Here is a 16,214-nt window from a genome sequence, read left to right as displayed (position 1 = left end):
ACTCTTCCTAACTACCCCGATAATTTCAAAATTAAACTTTTTAGTTTTTACGTTTATTCTATAAAGAATACACGGTCAGAATTCTATACTTCTATCTTGGTAAAGATGAGTTATTTAGCGTTACTGCTAATTAGGCTAATAACTCCGATAAATATAAAATAGCGAAATATAACTTTTAGTATTTCTATTTATTCCAAATGAACACACAGTCCTCCTTTTTACTTTATTACCTCATTGGAAGTGGAAGAATTAGTGAATGAATGAGAGTTTTGCCTTTTACATAAATAGATATTTTTTAAAAATTAATTTTGTCTAAAATTACATGAACGTAAAATTTTAAAGTGTTTGTGAAAATTCAACATATATTTATTTGCCGTTTAAAATAAATTTTTTTTTTCTTAAACGTTATCAAAAAGCTTAACATTTTTTTCTTAAGCATTATCAGCGTTTAAAAAATAGCGCCCCTCAGAAAGTCTACATCAGCCAATGGGATCCCATAATTTAAAGAAATACATCATGATTCTCTCGTTAAAAGTTGAAAAGAAACAAAAAAGTCTATCGAATAATTAGCGAAAGCGTACAATTTTAGTTTATTTTCAATTTTAACAAAGTTTCAAAATTGTTAATTGAAAATTTCTTAATAATTTATTGTTGTCCGATTTATAAAGTTAGGAAGTTTATAAAGTTTTGAAGTCTGATTTATAAAGTTAGGGAAAGAGAGCAAAATTTTATGAGCTAGCCATTCAAATAACAACATGTTTTAAAATCGTTATCTAAATTTCAATTTAGAAAGATTTGGCTTTTTAAATAAAATAAAGCAAATCAAAACAACTTTCAGACAACAAATTATTCTTTGATTATAATTTAAGAGTTTAGAAAAATTTGAAAGTTAATTTTAGTGATTGATTTAGAATATGGGGAAAGAGTTTTCTTATATTGTGTTAATCTATTTAAAATGTGCACACAGTGTTTTATTATACTTCCCTGACATAGTTAAAATTTATACAAAGAGTTTTATTACATTACAATGACATAATAACATGACAACAAAAAAAAATTTTTTTAATTGAATTTTATTATGCAATTAAATTTAATTTCAATCTCTTAATAGAAGAATTTCGGTTACACAGCACTATCAGAATCAAAGTAACAAACATATGACATTAATAATTTTTGATCTAATGATCGGATTTTTATGTGCTATTAAAATTAAATCTTAATGATTCAAAAGGCTAACTTTACAAACGATAATTAATTTGTACAGACGACATTTTGTTACAAATTTAGACACAAAAGCTTACATTCCCCAAATTCACTAGCACATAAAAAAAAAAATTTCTTCTTTTTTTTAAGACGGATTAGGATTTGTGACTCTTCAAATATGGGGAAAATATGGGGAGAAAGAATCTGAAACGATATGATTATTCCGAAACAAAAGACAAAATAACTCAACCTTCTGAATGGGAAACCACCAAACCCCGACCTTCTGCGTGATAGGTGAGAATACTGACCAAGATGCTACAGAGGATACGTAAACTAACAGCAAATATATTAATTTAATACAAATTTATGGAATGAAAACTAAAATTTGCGTATTCTGAAAAGAAAAAAAAAAGTGTGTGAAAGTCGTTAATCAAAATATTAAATGATGTTCAAATGTGATCCCATCTGTGTAAAATTTATTTTCCATATATATCCATATCTCTGGAACTATTTCAGAAAAATCATAAATTTTTTGAGTACAAATTTAAAACTCGCAATTCAACTTAATTTTAAGCAATATTATTGCTTCAGCTTATTTATTAAGTTTTATTATTTAATGTCAATAGAAAATATATTAAAATTTAAAGTATAACTTTAATCAACCAAGTAATTTTGAATGACAAAATATTTAATTTGAACAAAACTAGCTAATTATTTTTAAAGTAATAAAATTTTAAATAAAATCGTAATTTTAAAGAACTTTTCATCCCAATTAGTTGAAATAATGCTTTTTTTTTTTTTTTTTTTTTTAATATAAAATTATCTTAATTTACAATGACGCTAAGAAGTGCATATCTTACATTTCAGAATTTTTTTTTCATCATTCAAATCAAATAATACTTACATAATCTAATAATAATAATTTAAAAATAATTAATTATCCTAAACAATTCTATTTTACATGGAATTTTTTCGTATAAACTAGGTTTATAATTCTGTGCAAAAATGTTTTGATTCGCTTAAATATAGTTCCTAAAGTATAGCAAAAAACGCAACAAATTAAATTATAGCAATAAAGAGACTACTCTCCTGAGTAAAAAAACTATTGGGACCATATTTCTCAGATTGCTGCTACCTACCACTATTTTAAGGGCCAAAAGTCCAGATCCATCAAAAAGAAAATAAAGTACGTATTTAGCTTATTTGAAATAAGTACGTTTTTATGTTCAATTTTGTAACCTAACACATTGAGTCAGAGCGCAAATTAATTGTAAGGCATGACTTAAAATTATCAATAAGACCTGTACCAATAAGATTGTAAAACTCCGGTCATAAGATCGAAAAATATTGTTCCTTTTTTTCATTTTGTGCATAGTATGTAAATTGTTGTTATTTTTCCATAAAGTTGTTTCAAAAAGTCAACTTTTTAAATTTGTATTTCTAAAAGACTATTCCTCCCATTTTGTTCAAATTTTTGATTCTGTCATTTAAATTTAACATTATTTAAAATAATGCAAAGAGATGTTACAAAGAGATGATGGTATTTCAAAAAATTGTTCTTTCCCATAATGTTCGAGCATTTGTGTTTATATACATATATATACAAATAAAAAAGCAATAGAAGAGAATCTTTAAGAAATATGTAGAAGTTCAATCTCAAAAAGATTATTAAATGCCCAACTATACGTCACTTCCTCTTAAGAAAGACCTCACACTTAGATGTCTTTTACAATCAACTCTACTCAAAATGTTCATAAATATTCGAAGAAGTGCACGAATGTTAATTCCTCGATTCTTCCTTAGGGATAACAAATCAAGCGGTTAAGAAAATTATTTATTGGATTTGCTGATTTTATTTGCATAAATTATGTTACGTAAAGTGCTCTTTGATAAAAAAAGGAAGATTTTAGAAAAAGGATTACATTTTGAATTTTGCTTTAAAAAAATATAAAGTAAAAAATAAAACGTTATTAGAATAAGAAGAGAATGGAACTGAGCCTCTCGAAAACGCTTATAAGATGAAAAAATATGTATTTGACTTACTTTCAAATCCCTTGCTTATCAACCAGTAGCAGTACAGAAATTAAATTTTTTAGAGCTTACAAACTTTATTGCATTTTTTAAGAAATCCAGCTTAAATTTTATAGTAAAATAAATTTTTTTTGATGGAAAATATTTTCTCTTTGAATTCATAAAATTTAAAATTCATAAAATAAAATTTTAAAAAATTATAAGACTCACAAGAAACTATCACCAAGTACAACATAAAACTTTTTCAATGGATTTTAGTTTTGGGCCGTTGACTTCGTACATCATTGAGCATAATGGGCCACATGAATGATTCCCAAATTCCCTCCCCCCTCCAAAAAAAAAAAAATAAATAAAAAAAATACGTAGGCTGCATTCAAAAATAAAACAGTGGAAAGGCGCAAAGCATTCCGATATTAAGGGTCACTACAGAACACACTGCATTGTAAAATGTATGAATATATTATATGAAGGAATTGTATGAATATATTGTAAATATATTGAAATTATTATTGTAAAATTAAAAAATAATAAGACGGTTTTGCCTGCCTTGTTCCATTTATTTCATAGATTTTAATTACACTAATGTGTAGATTCTTACAAAACCGAGGAGATTTCTTTTCTCGCATTGGAAACAAAAAGCTTATATGAAGCTTTATAAGCTATAAATTATAAATAGGTCAGAAATTAAAGATTAAAAGCAAACAGCTTATCTAAACAAACAAACTGCTCTGTTTTAATTATGCTTATTAAAGTTTAGTCTTGCGATACTACTTTCTTTTTTTCATTTACTTAGTTACTGTACTTTCTTTTTTTCATTTTCTAATTTCCTTCTTTGATTTTTATAAATTTTACGAGTTAATCAAAATAAAGAACTTAAAAAATGTATTTTCAAACTCTGGAATTTGTAATAGTATTTAATGGGGAAATTTTGCGGATTGTTTGTTCCGAATGTAATTTCGAAGCAACATTGAAATGTACAGAAATCAAATTGCAAAGAATAAAATAATTAAATTGGAAAAAATAGTTTTTAAATCAATGTTTTGCACGACGCACACTTCACTATTTTTAAAGCTTAATTTCAAAAAATTGTACCAGCATCAATACAAAGATTGAAACACAAAAGTATCCAATGAGAGAGCGAAGCCAGTTCGAATTTACGGAGCCATGCGAAAGGCATGCGCACCGAGCAAGTATAGTGGAACCTCCAAGTTCAACAATAAATTAAAACTACTTTAAATTTAAAAATTTTATTACTTTGTAGAATAAATACAATTATATACTCCGGTAGTCTTTTCAGATTTTTAATTTCGGTGATTCATTTCGGATTCCTAAGTGCCTCGAAAATTTTAATCCTCAGACCCACAATATCAGACAATAGTACTCAGACCAAAGACCACAACTACTCACAAAACTACTTAAATTTTTTTAAAAACACATTTCTATTTTACTTAAAATCTATCGTGTCCTTTTAATCTGTCATGGCATTTCTCATGATTTATAAGTTTGTACTTTTAAACCAACTTTCGACATAGAAGAAATTAACAGTTTTTCTGTTATACTGATATTTATTATTTTAATTTTTAACTGTTTATTTTTAATATGAAAAAGCATGTGATTAATGCAGGAGTGCAAATTTGTCCGAATACGAAAGGACTACTAAGCTTAGAGGAGATTTATTAAAGTATTATAATAATTATTATAGGACTTTCAATAAAAAAAAGTAGACCTATTCTTTATTTTTACTGTTTTAAAGTTCCAAAAACTACCTCTTTCTTGTATCAAGTAAAAACAACGCAGGGCAATATTAATATGGATATTATATATTAATATTATATATTAATATTATACATTAATATTATATATTAATATTATATATTAATATTATATATTCGTATATAATAATAATAATTAATTACATTCGACGAAAAAAAATTTTATCTAAAAATTGTCTTTATGTCTTAAAATAGGAAAAAAAAAACAATTTCTACAAATTAAAAAAAAAGAACAAATGAGTAAGTTAACGGCGCAAACGAAGACAAACTTTAAAAATAATAATTATGCAAGGAAAAAAAAATATCGAAATAAAAAAGTACTGAAAACAAAGTACTTAAATTCCCCTAAGCTTCAGAAATGTCCAGAATAGCAGTACACGTTAATAAAATTAGAATCCAAGATAGAAAAATTAACACATATAAACATCAACACTTGTTTTGTTTTTTTATATGTTTCGCCTTTGTACTTTGATTTATATATTCGATTTATACACAATTATAACTCAATTTAATTTAATAAAATATGTTTTCCAAGTGGTAAAAACAACAGTTGTTTCAGAAATTTATATTAAAAATCATCATAATAAATAAAAACACAATAAAATATAAGAGATCAATAAAATTAAACAATATTTTATTCCGTTCCGTCCGTTGACTCTGTTTTTTACAGCCCAGTTCTTTAAAAATAAAAAATGTCATTCCATAAATTTATTCGATCTTTGTGAATTCGATTTCTAAAGAAAACTAAAGAAACATACCTAAATGAAAAATAATTTTGTAGTGGAAGGAGACCGGCCAATTGCTTCTATGAACGAACTTCAACATCCCACATGTGTGACTGCGACAGGGTCGTCCGAAAGGTTGGGTGGGGTTCGACTCGGCCGCACCCACCCCTATTGTGCGACCCACCAACAACCCGACCACTGTCTAGCAGAGAGAGAAAAAAAAAAGTAATAAACTTGGAAATCTTCCTTCTTTTTAATGAAGGCAACTCAAGACGCCGATAGCAAGCCATCTGTGAGCTGACCTACCCCTACACCCCAATAACATTTTCTTACGCATTTTGTTCCCTGTGGACGAGTTGTCAAATCGCTTTCAGAGAACCATTTGACTTCAGTTTTTTTTCTTTTCTTTTTTCCTTCTCTCTTTACACTCGATTTTTTTCTTTTCTGTTTTTATTTTCAATGGAAAAAGTGAGAAAGGACACGCGATGCTCAAATCAACTTGGTAGATAAATACGGGCGTGTTCTCTGATGTAATCCTTCTCCGGGGAAAAGAAAATCGCTGAAACTCAGAACTCCCCAAGTCAAATGGCATGTCAAAGAGTGGGAAAAGTTAAACTTCAAGGTCAGTTGAAGACATGACCCTATCCACTTATGGTTTCCTAAAAAAAAAATTTGAGAAAAATTGATGTCTGGAGGAAATTAAATTCGAAGATTTTTTTCCCCCGCCTCTTTGAATTAATGTGGAATAATGTGCTTACATTCGAATCGCCTTAGGTCATGGAATCTCCGTTTTATTTATTTCTTAATCGCAATTTAAAATCAACAGCCAAGATTTATTTTTAATTTTCATCATGCAAAAAATAACAGAAATTTTGATAAGTGAGAAAAAATAAGAAATAAATAAATAATTCAGTACTTCAATCGGAGAATTAATTTATAAAATACGCGTAAATTTGATTAATCCATAATAGAAAGATTGAGTAACTGAATGATAACAGGATTCATAAATTCAACCCACATCTCACATTTTTAGCATGCAAATAACGTAAAAATATGCAAGAATTTTTTTTTAAAATTAAATTTGAAAAACTAAATAAAGAAAATTATAATAATTTAATTTTAAGTCCCAAGACTTTCTTTAGTGACTTAACTTAGATAACCCCGCGACCCAATTTTAGAAACTGATGCTATAAAGTATATATTTTTTAAAAATTTTAATCTTGAAAGAAAAAAGTAGGGTGTGCTATAATATACTCCTTTTATTTTGATAAAAATTCTTCCCCATGAGAAATATCAATTTAACTAAGTTTTAAAATTCTGAATAAATATTTTCATCAATCATTACAGTTGCGAAAAATTATTATTATTAATAATAATAACATTAGTTATTATTAATAACCGCAATTAATGTTATTATAGCACGAGATGGAGTCTTTTTTAAACTAAATATGCAGTCAAATAACACATAGTTAAAGTACTAATTTTTATTAGGAAATTTCTTTTTTTATTATGACTTGGTGAAAATAAAGCCTGTTAACTGGTTCTAAAAGAGTGTATGCAATCTTTTTCCAGACTATTTCTCACCCGAGAAATTATTTGTGGAAATATAAACCAAAACTCAGCCTCCATGAATATAACTCAGCAAGTTTTACCTTACCATTGTCTGAATGACTATTTTGACTGGTCATTGTTATCTATATGTGATAACACTTGAACAATAGAACGAATCACTGTCAATCAATAAAACATTTTAACCATGCATCCCATAATTTTGATTCTGAGACTAACTGAAACGGTCTAACAAAATGAGAAGGACTTCAATAGTGAGAAGGACTTAGATATTTGGTCAATTACAACTTGCTGTTCCTAAAGCATTTAAAACTGTGATGCACATTCAAACAGAAAATATGAAGCCGTAATAAAGCATGTAAACTAAATGTTCCTTGCCATTTTTTATTTCAATTATATTGATTCATTTGATATTGTTTAAAACATTTAACATTTTTCGCTTCCTTGGGCGGTAAACTTTTGTTAAATAAAAGCAGATTCTGCAATCCTCGGTCAGGGACTAATATAGGGGATACCCTTCGGTATCCATGCCCATGAAACACAGCGCAAAACAAAGAAAAGTGAATGCCCTAAATAACTTTTGATCTAATGATCGAATTTTCACGTACAGGAACCAATCCGACAGGTTCGAGCGTCATAACTCATGGAAGTTATGACTGTACTTTATCTGAATAAACATGATTTTCTTATGACGGATTCGGATTCTTGAACCCTCAAAGCAGGAAGGATATATGGTTAAGCAGGAAATATGGGTAATTAAGTAGGAGAGCGGTCTTAAGTTTATTTGTCATTTAAAAACACTTTTGCCATTTCAAAAAAGTCGCATTTTGAAATTTTAATTTCTCAAGAAATATTCAACCGATTCTTTTCAAACTTACGTAGATTAAATTGAGGCAAAAATTATACACTTTACTATGTTCCAAAAAAATTTCGATTACATTAGATTAAATAATTCTAAATACGAGTAACTATAGTACGTAATTTTTTAACGTGTATATCGTGTGTATCTTCGGATAAACAAATTTTATTTTCGTATGCAAAAACGTTTTGATTCACTTTCTCATTTCCAGAGATATGGTGAAAAATGCATAAAAGAAAACTAATCATAAAGGTCCAAATTCTAGATGGGTTTTTTTTAATGTCAACTATTGAAACTTGAATTTTCAGATCGCGGTTTACGCGCATATTTTGAAGGTCAAATATCCAGATCCTTCAAAAAATAGACAGCGAAAGTATATTTGTATGTGTAATTTCGTAACATAAAATATCGTTTACACTAAATAATTAGCGTATTTAAGGTTACTCCAAAACCATTAAGATTGAGTCTTAGAATGTGAAAATCTAATATTTCGATCAAAAGTTATTCAGAAAGGGTTTCATTTTTCCGCACTTTGCAGCAATAATCGTTCCTCCCCCCTTGATAGGAAGGAAAAAGATCGCCGGATAGAAAAGCGCCAAAAAGCCGGAGGAAAAAAAGCACCGGCAAAAAGAGCACCAAAAAAAGCCACGCTCATTAGTAACTATAACAATCGACACAATTTGAGCCGTTGAGCCAGAAATAAATGTAATAATGTATTTATTTACTCGAATGAAATACGATATAAAATTAATTTAAAATTAATGTGAAGTTACATTTTTCACTTTATACTACGTACAAACTGATTAAACCTTAAGCAGTTCTAAAATAGTTCTAAATTACAATAATTACACTTATTATGCTGTGATATGGTAAAATATGCAAATAATACTTTTTTCAACTAGATAAAAATTGAATCAGATTTGAATACTTTATCATTTTTATTAAAATTTTTGACCTATCAAAAGATCAAGCCTCTGAGAAACTATTGTTAATTGGTGCATTATTTATAATAGTAATACTATATATTATATAATTAAATTAAAAATACATAAAGTATTTGAAATTCCTTTCCCTGAACTTCGAATTTAACTTTGTAATTTAAAAAAATCTATACTAATTATGTTCGTATGACTATTTGAATAGTACATTAAATTCGGGTTCTACGGCCCGAATAAAATCGGACTTTAAATTTATATTATAGATAATTAGATCTTTCTTTTTCAGTGCTTTTTATCACGTGCTTTTTCCCTGTGCTTTTTCCCGACGCTCTTTTTCTGTGCTTTTTTTTCTGAAGCTTTTTTTCCCCGTGATTATCCTTTGCCCCAAGATATTTATATCATTTCGTCACTTAGAGATTATGATACTGTTTAACCCTTACCAGTCTGAAAGTATTTCAAGTTTACTTCCAATCTGTCCGTTAATGGTTAAATTTGATACTATACAACCAATTAAACTCTATTTTATACAGTTCAAATGCAATCACATCCCAACGCGTTTATTTCCTACTATGTAATTTTGCCCTGAAGTAGAGTTTCATTATTATTATTATTAGTTAGCATAATTTTACATAGTAAACGTCTGTGCTATGTAACCAGTGTTGTTGGGTAAAATTTTTCACAATTGGGGGAAAGATAAAAATTTCAAAATTTAACATATATTTATTTATATATTTTTCGAAAAATTACATATAGAAAAGTTATAAAAACTTCTAACTGCATTTGGTTTAAAATTCTCCAAGTTATAATTTATATTAAAAATTTTTTTTTTTTGAATTTTGCGTCGTTATATTGAATAGAAAAAAGGTAGTGGTGAACTGAGTGCAAATAATAAGATTCTAAAACAAGAACGAAATAATGAAACATTTTTGTGTTTCCCTCTTATATTATGATAGGCTCATTAGCAGGCTTGATATTCTAAAAAGTTTTATTATTTGAATTTGTTTTTAAATTTGCAAGTAACTTTATCATACGTATGATTATTTTTGTACTTTATTTTTTCTTAAAAGTCGTAAGTCGCTAGCTATAAATCGATTTAAAAAATTTAATACAACGACGCAAATAAAGTGTAAGGGGGCTCTTTGAGTGTTAACCTCAGTATTTTATGTTTTCAGCTAAAGCTAAATAGATTTAAAAATTGAATGGTAAATAGCACAAGTCATTTTGTAAACGGTGCACTACTATAACAACACAGGAGAGTACAACAAGCTTAGGAATAAAATAAAATCGGAGGTAGAATCCGGAAGTTTTATAACGAATTTTAACCATATTGTCACTTATGTCAATTAATACTATTTTTAATGTATAGACGAATTTTACCATTTGGAAGAAAAAAAATTGCAAATAATAAAATGCCGCAAAATTGACGAAAATATAGGAATTTTTCGAAAACGCTGTGGATGTTCGTCGTTCCTCTTCCACTGCACCCTTGCTACTTTCAATTAGAAGAGATTAACAGAGATTTTGATCTTATAATCTCAAATTTTACTAAATTCCGATATAGGCATAGGCATGCATATTCTGCTTGAGATATAGGCATGCATCAGAATCCATTCAAATTGGTACTGTGTGGTTAGATTGAATTTAAAGATTGTAATACTAGATGTGGAAATAGCTTGTTAGTTAGTTATTTTGCAATAAATTTTTTGTTTAACTTAAAGGATCAAAGTTGATTAGTTTGATTCTGCAATACACTTTACTTTCTAAACATTTTTGTTTCGTAATTGGCACGCTTTTCAATAGTTTTCTGAATAAACACATTGCCCGTGTGAAAATAAAAAGTTATTCCTGTAATTTTAACATTTTTAATTTTTTTCTTTTCTTATCTTTTTCCCTTTCTTTCCTTTTTTTGTTATTTTTTTCATTTCGTCATATTTTTAAAATAAATAGTGAAATAAAAAAGTACTTTTTCACTATTATGAAATTCTTCGACCCAGTTATAATTTAATTGAAATTATTACTTTAATAACCATTTCGATAATATTCTTAAATCGAAACTAATTATTCTCTGATAGAAATTGTTTTTTTAATAACTATTTATATATCATGCTTTATCGATTATCAAAATATTTGTAAATTATAGTGCATGAAATTCGTTAAATGCTAACATTTCTTTTTTTTTTTTTTAAATTTGGCTAATAAGTTCCCAAGAAATAAAAACTGACAAAAACTTTTTTTTTTTTTTTTACATTCTCCAAAAAAATTTTTTTTTCTTTGACTGTTCTTAAAAATACAACCCCCTTAAATATTAAATACCAATCATTTTAGTTTGAGAGCAAGGTCCCAATCAAAGACTATTCCTCAATCCAAGACCAAGTATCACAAGGTAAATCTGTCACTTACGTACTACTAGCCAACCTACGACTTTTTGCTTAAAAAAATAAAAAAATAAAAAAAAGATGCAGAGTAAGACTGGAAATTCATTGTACCTTACACTCCTCTATCTTAAGTGTATAAAACATTTAAAGATACAGTTAAATTAAAATAAAATTTAAATTAACTTATTTAATTTAGAATTTCAATTGAGAAACAATACACTTAAAGAAAATAACGTAACCGTAGCAATATCACTTACATTTGAGAAATTAAAATGATTCTAAACTGAGTAAAAATTAAGAATTAAGACGCATTATTATTAGAAATTAAGACGAAATTGAGTTATGGACGGAATTGAATTATTAGAAATTAAGACGAAAAATTAGAAATTAAGACGCTATTGAGTAAAAATTAAGACGCATTAAAAATAAAATCACTTATTTTTAATGCGTCTTCGTTCCTTTCGTCTAAGTTCCTTTTTTTCTTTTTTCACATAACCCTAATGAACAAAAAAATTATTATTCATCCCATTCCCTTTGACACATGAATGTAAACATTTCAAATAATAAGTCGTAACACCGTACTAAACGAACGAATAATTTAAACATATTAAGTGTTCTATTTTCGAAAATTTAACAAATATCACGCAAATTATCTGCAACCCTTTAACCAACCTTTTCAGTACAATCGTGAGTGAGCGGTATTCTTCAAATATTGTTTTATTTTAGATTCCTATTGTTCTAAAATGTCCGTCTTATTTGAATACAATCAAGTCACTGTTTCAGAGACTAATAACCAAAATTCTCATTAGCGATCACGACGAATGTTTCGCACAAGCCTTTTCGGCGAAATGTCTCCATAAGATCAGTGAGAAAATAACTGCAGGCGTAAACACTAAACAATGTTCTTTTTGTAGGTGGAATCAATCTATGGCTTGTTCACTTTCATATATGCTCTCAAATTACATGATCTGTTTTGGTATGATTGCTAAAAGGCTTGAATTTTATTTTAAGACAAAGAAGTTTTTTATTTTAAAACCGGATAAATAATTTAATATTGATATGGTTTTCTTTAAAGAGCTACATATCAACATGATATTTTGATTGCTATGAGAATAATTGAGTTGAGTATGTTAGTTATGAAATGCGCGATTAATTTTTTCTAAAAAAATTGCATGATTATGCATTCAATGAATAATAAATTACATGTGTCAGTACTCAGTCGAATTGCTGAATTGATCTTATATACTGAAATGATATTTCTCTGTTATATATGATTTTATATTTCTGATTTTAAACAGTTTAAATATCAAATTTAATGATTGCTAAAAGGCTTGAATTCAATTTAGAGACAGAGAAGTATTTATTTTTAAAACTGAATAAATAATTTAATGTTTATGCAGTTTTCTTTAAAGAGCTACATATCAACATGATATTTTGATTGCTATGAGAATAATTGAGTTGAGTATGTTATTTATGAAATACATGATTAATTTTTTTTTAAAATTGCATGATTATGCATTCAATGAAAAATAAATTACATGTGTCAGTACTCAGTCGAACGGCTGAATTGATCCTATATACTGAAATGATATTTCTCTGTTATATATGATTTTATATTTCTGATTTTAAACAGTTTAAATATCAAATTTAATGATTGCTAAAAGGCTTGAATTCAATTTAGAGACAGAGAAGTATTTATTTTTAAAACTGAATAAATAATTTAACGTTTATGCAGTTTTCTTTAAAGAGCTACATATCAACATGATATTTTGATTGCTATGAGAATAATTGAGTTGAGTATGTTATTTATGAAATACGCGATTAATTTTTTTTTTTTTAAAATTGCATGATTATGCATTTAATGAAAAATAAATTACATGTGTCAGTAGTCTGTCGAACTGCTGAATTTATCCTATATACTGTTCTCTATTATATATGATTTTATATTTCGGATTTTATACAGTTTAAATATCAAATTTAATGATTGCTAAAAGGCTTGAATTTAATTTAGAGACAGAGAAGTTTTTATTTTTAAAACCGAATAAATAATGTAATGTTTATACAGTTTTCTTTAAAGAGCTACATATGAACATGATATTTTGATTGTTATGAGAAAAATTGAGTTGAGTACGTTATTTAGGAAATACGCAATTTATTTATTTATTTTTTGAAGAAATTCCATTGTTATATATTTAGTGAAAAGCAAATTATGCATAGATCAGAACTTGCGAACTGCAGGATTTATTTTTATGCTACAATAGTATTTAGGTTCTTTTATATACGATTTTATACTTTGAATATTTAAATGATTTAAATATCAAATTTAATAAACTATAATAAACGAATTTACAAAGTACGAGTGGGAAGATTGGGCTGTTGTGAAGGCCCCTCCTCCGTATCTTTTGGGAAAATTTGTGATATTTCTTTTTATCGAGTAAAAAAAATAAATTTATTTGCTTTAAATATAAAAAGGGAACGTTTTAACGTTTATTAGCCCGCAAACTGTTTATCTCTGAATTTATTACTGAGCACAAATTGATTTGTATCGATTAAAGTTTCAAATTTCTTATCCAAAAATGTATGTGCTTTTAATTTGTTAAAAAAGTAAAGGTTTTAATAACTTCTTTCCGAATATTTTTTTCTTCTTTTTTTCTATATAGATTTTATTGTTTCTCATTCAATATGATTTTCTTTAAATAACCAAATTTGAATATCAGGCGTGATTTTTCCATTTTTTTTTATAAATATGCAAGCAAAATAAGTACCCAGCTTCAAAACAAAATTAATTTAAGTGTTACATACCACTTATGCTCTTATCTTTAAGAGACAGTGACATAAAATAAATTTGTTTCTCAGAAACTACACTGAAGTCGGTAGTTAACAGAAAAGCAACACTGATAGAAAAGAAAATGTATACATGCATAATATTATGTATAATTCTTAAGGCAATAAAAAAGAGAATGTAGCTTTTTCTCATCTTGAGAAAACAAAACAGTTTATTAATTTTTTTTTCTTCCTTTTTTAAATATTTACCACAAAAATATTTCGTAAGAAAATTATAATAGTAATTGTTTTACTTTAAAGAATGCAATTATTAAAAAATATTATAAAAATAAACTGAAAAAGATTATTTTACATTAAATAATTTTTGTTGTTCAAATTGAGTTCATTTACCATTTTCATTCTAAGTGTATAAACGTATAAATAAATCATCCATTCCAGGTTTTTGGTTGTTTTATCATAGAAAATCAATTGCGAAGTTTTTTACTTACTTTATATGTATGAGATGGTAATGATTACATGTTTTTAAAGAGCTGCTAATAAAAGAACGTTTATTACATGGGTATAGGAGAACACTGCTAACACATTTTTGAGAGGGCCTGAGAAACTTGATCTGTGAACGGAGTATTCTTGCTCCGAGGTGAATCAGAAATGTTCAGTTTTCGCAATAAATTTACTAGACGTAAAAATTTAGTTAAGTACTTAAGAAAAACAGTTGTATGCAGCCGAAAATAGTCTCTCGGCTCGATTTTTTTCCCTCCTTTCTTCAGAGCTTTTTTTTTTCTTTTTCTCACAGACCTCCCTCTGAATAATATGGAGATCTGAGAAGTGATATCTTTCTCAGAAATTATTTTTCCTAATATATTTCAGCATTTGGGTGGGACTCATAGTCACCTCTTGTAGTTGAGATAGCGCTAATGGGTCTTGCCTTTTACATGATATGTGTAGTGTGGACGTGATTGAGGGCGCATTTATTTTGTTCTAAGAAACAGAAAGAGAAAAAAAGAAGAAGAAAAAAACTTTTTTCTTTTAATATTTATCCTAATGACTTTTTTACAGGAATTTTTATCTTGGACTTTTAGATTAAAATAAAATCCTTACACCATTTTTCCTTTTCCCTTCAAATGTAGTTATGCATTACATATTACAAATTGTGTTTTGTAATGGTGGTAATATGTAATAGGGGTAATATCTAATTATTAAAATGATAGTGTTTCCCACAAAGCATCTTAAAAAACAACTTCATTTTCTAAATCGAAAAATAATTAGAAAAATTTGGCTCCGTGGATATTTTAGAAAGTAAAATAATAGTTAAATCATAGCTACTTTCAAAGTATGAATGCTTCTTTTTTCAATACAAAAAATATTTCACAACGGTATTGTTTTTCGATATTATCAGACAGTATCAATATTTACATTCGATAGTATCGAATGGTAGCGATACTTCCTTACGATAGTATCGAAAAAATTAATAAAATAGAACCTCAAGCGATCGTTTCTCATGATACCCTTTATCGCAATTTACCCGTCATAAAAATTAATAAATTTACAATAATTATAAAGGAATTTATTGGAAAAATTACGCACTTATTGTAAAAATATTTTCGATGCAAAAGAAAAATGAACAAACACATTTTTTAATATATATATTTGGAAATTGAGGCTTGACCATACTCTCTTCTTGTCAGCACAAACAATAAATTTTCGATAGTTATTAATGTGTATTTTCTGTAAATTAATGTAAATACCGAATGTTCCTCTTTGTCTCAAAGGCTTCGAGGTCGTCATTGGTTGTGGTTCCTGGATGGAAGATGGTTGTGATTCAGTTTAGCCGCAGGAGTGGGTATCACTTAGAATTTCTTTTGCATCTGCAACGATTCCTCAAACTTACAGCATTCATACAGCATTGCAAACATACGGCATTGATTCAACATTTTAAACAACTGGTGCATTTAAATATC

The 16,214-nt window shown here is 27.4% G+C and overlaps 1 protein-coding gene across 3 annotated transcripts in view; it reads right to left on the bottom strand.

Annotated features, from left to right (window-relative positions):
- The window catches only part of LOC107445255 (uncharacterized), a 33,211-nt gene extending 18,348 nt beyond the window's left edge, over positions 1–14,863 (bottom strand). The window contains exon 1 of one of the 3 annotated variants that reach the window (XM_071178539.2): positions 14,745–14,863. The gene's annotated coding sequence lies outside the window, so the exon portion shown is untranslated. Of the gene's footprint in view, positions 1–5,764; positions 5,962–14,744 lie in introns of those variants that run through there. The other 2 variants (XM_016059608.5, XM_016059611.5) reach the window with 2 other exon arrangements.
- Positions 14,864–16,214: the final 1,351 nt, after the last annotated feature.

Source organism: Parasteatoda tepidariorum, chromosome 6 (assembly GCF_982258835.1).
Source record: "Parasteatoda tepidariorum strain Cologne lab strain chromosome 6, Ptep-v5.0, whole genome shotgun sequence".
In the NCBI taxonomy this organism is placed as follows: Eukaryota; Metazoa; Arthropoda; class Arachnida; order Araneae; family Theridiidae; genus Parasteatoda; species Parasteatoda tepidariorum.
This window is presented reverse-complemented; position numbering and strand designations above follow the sequence as displayed.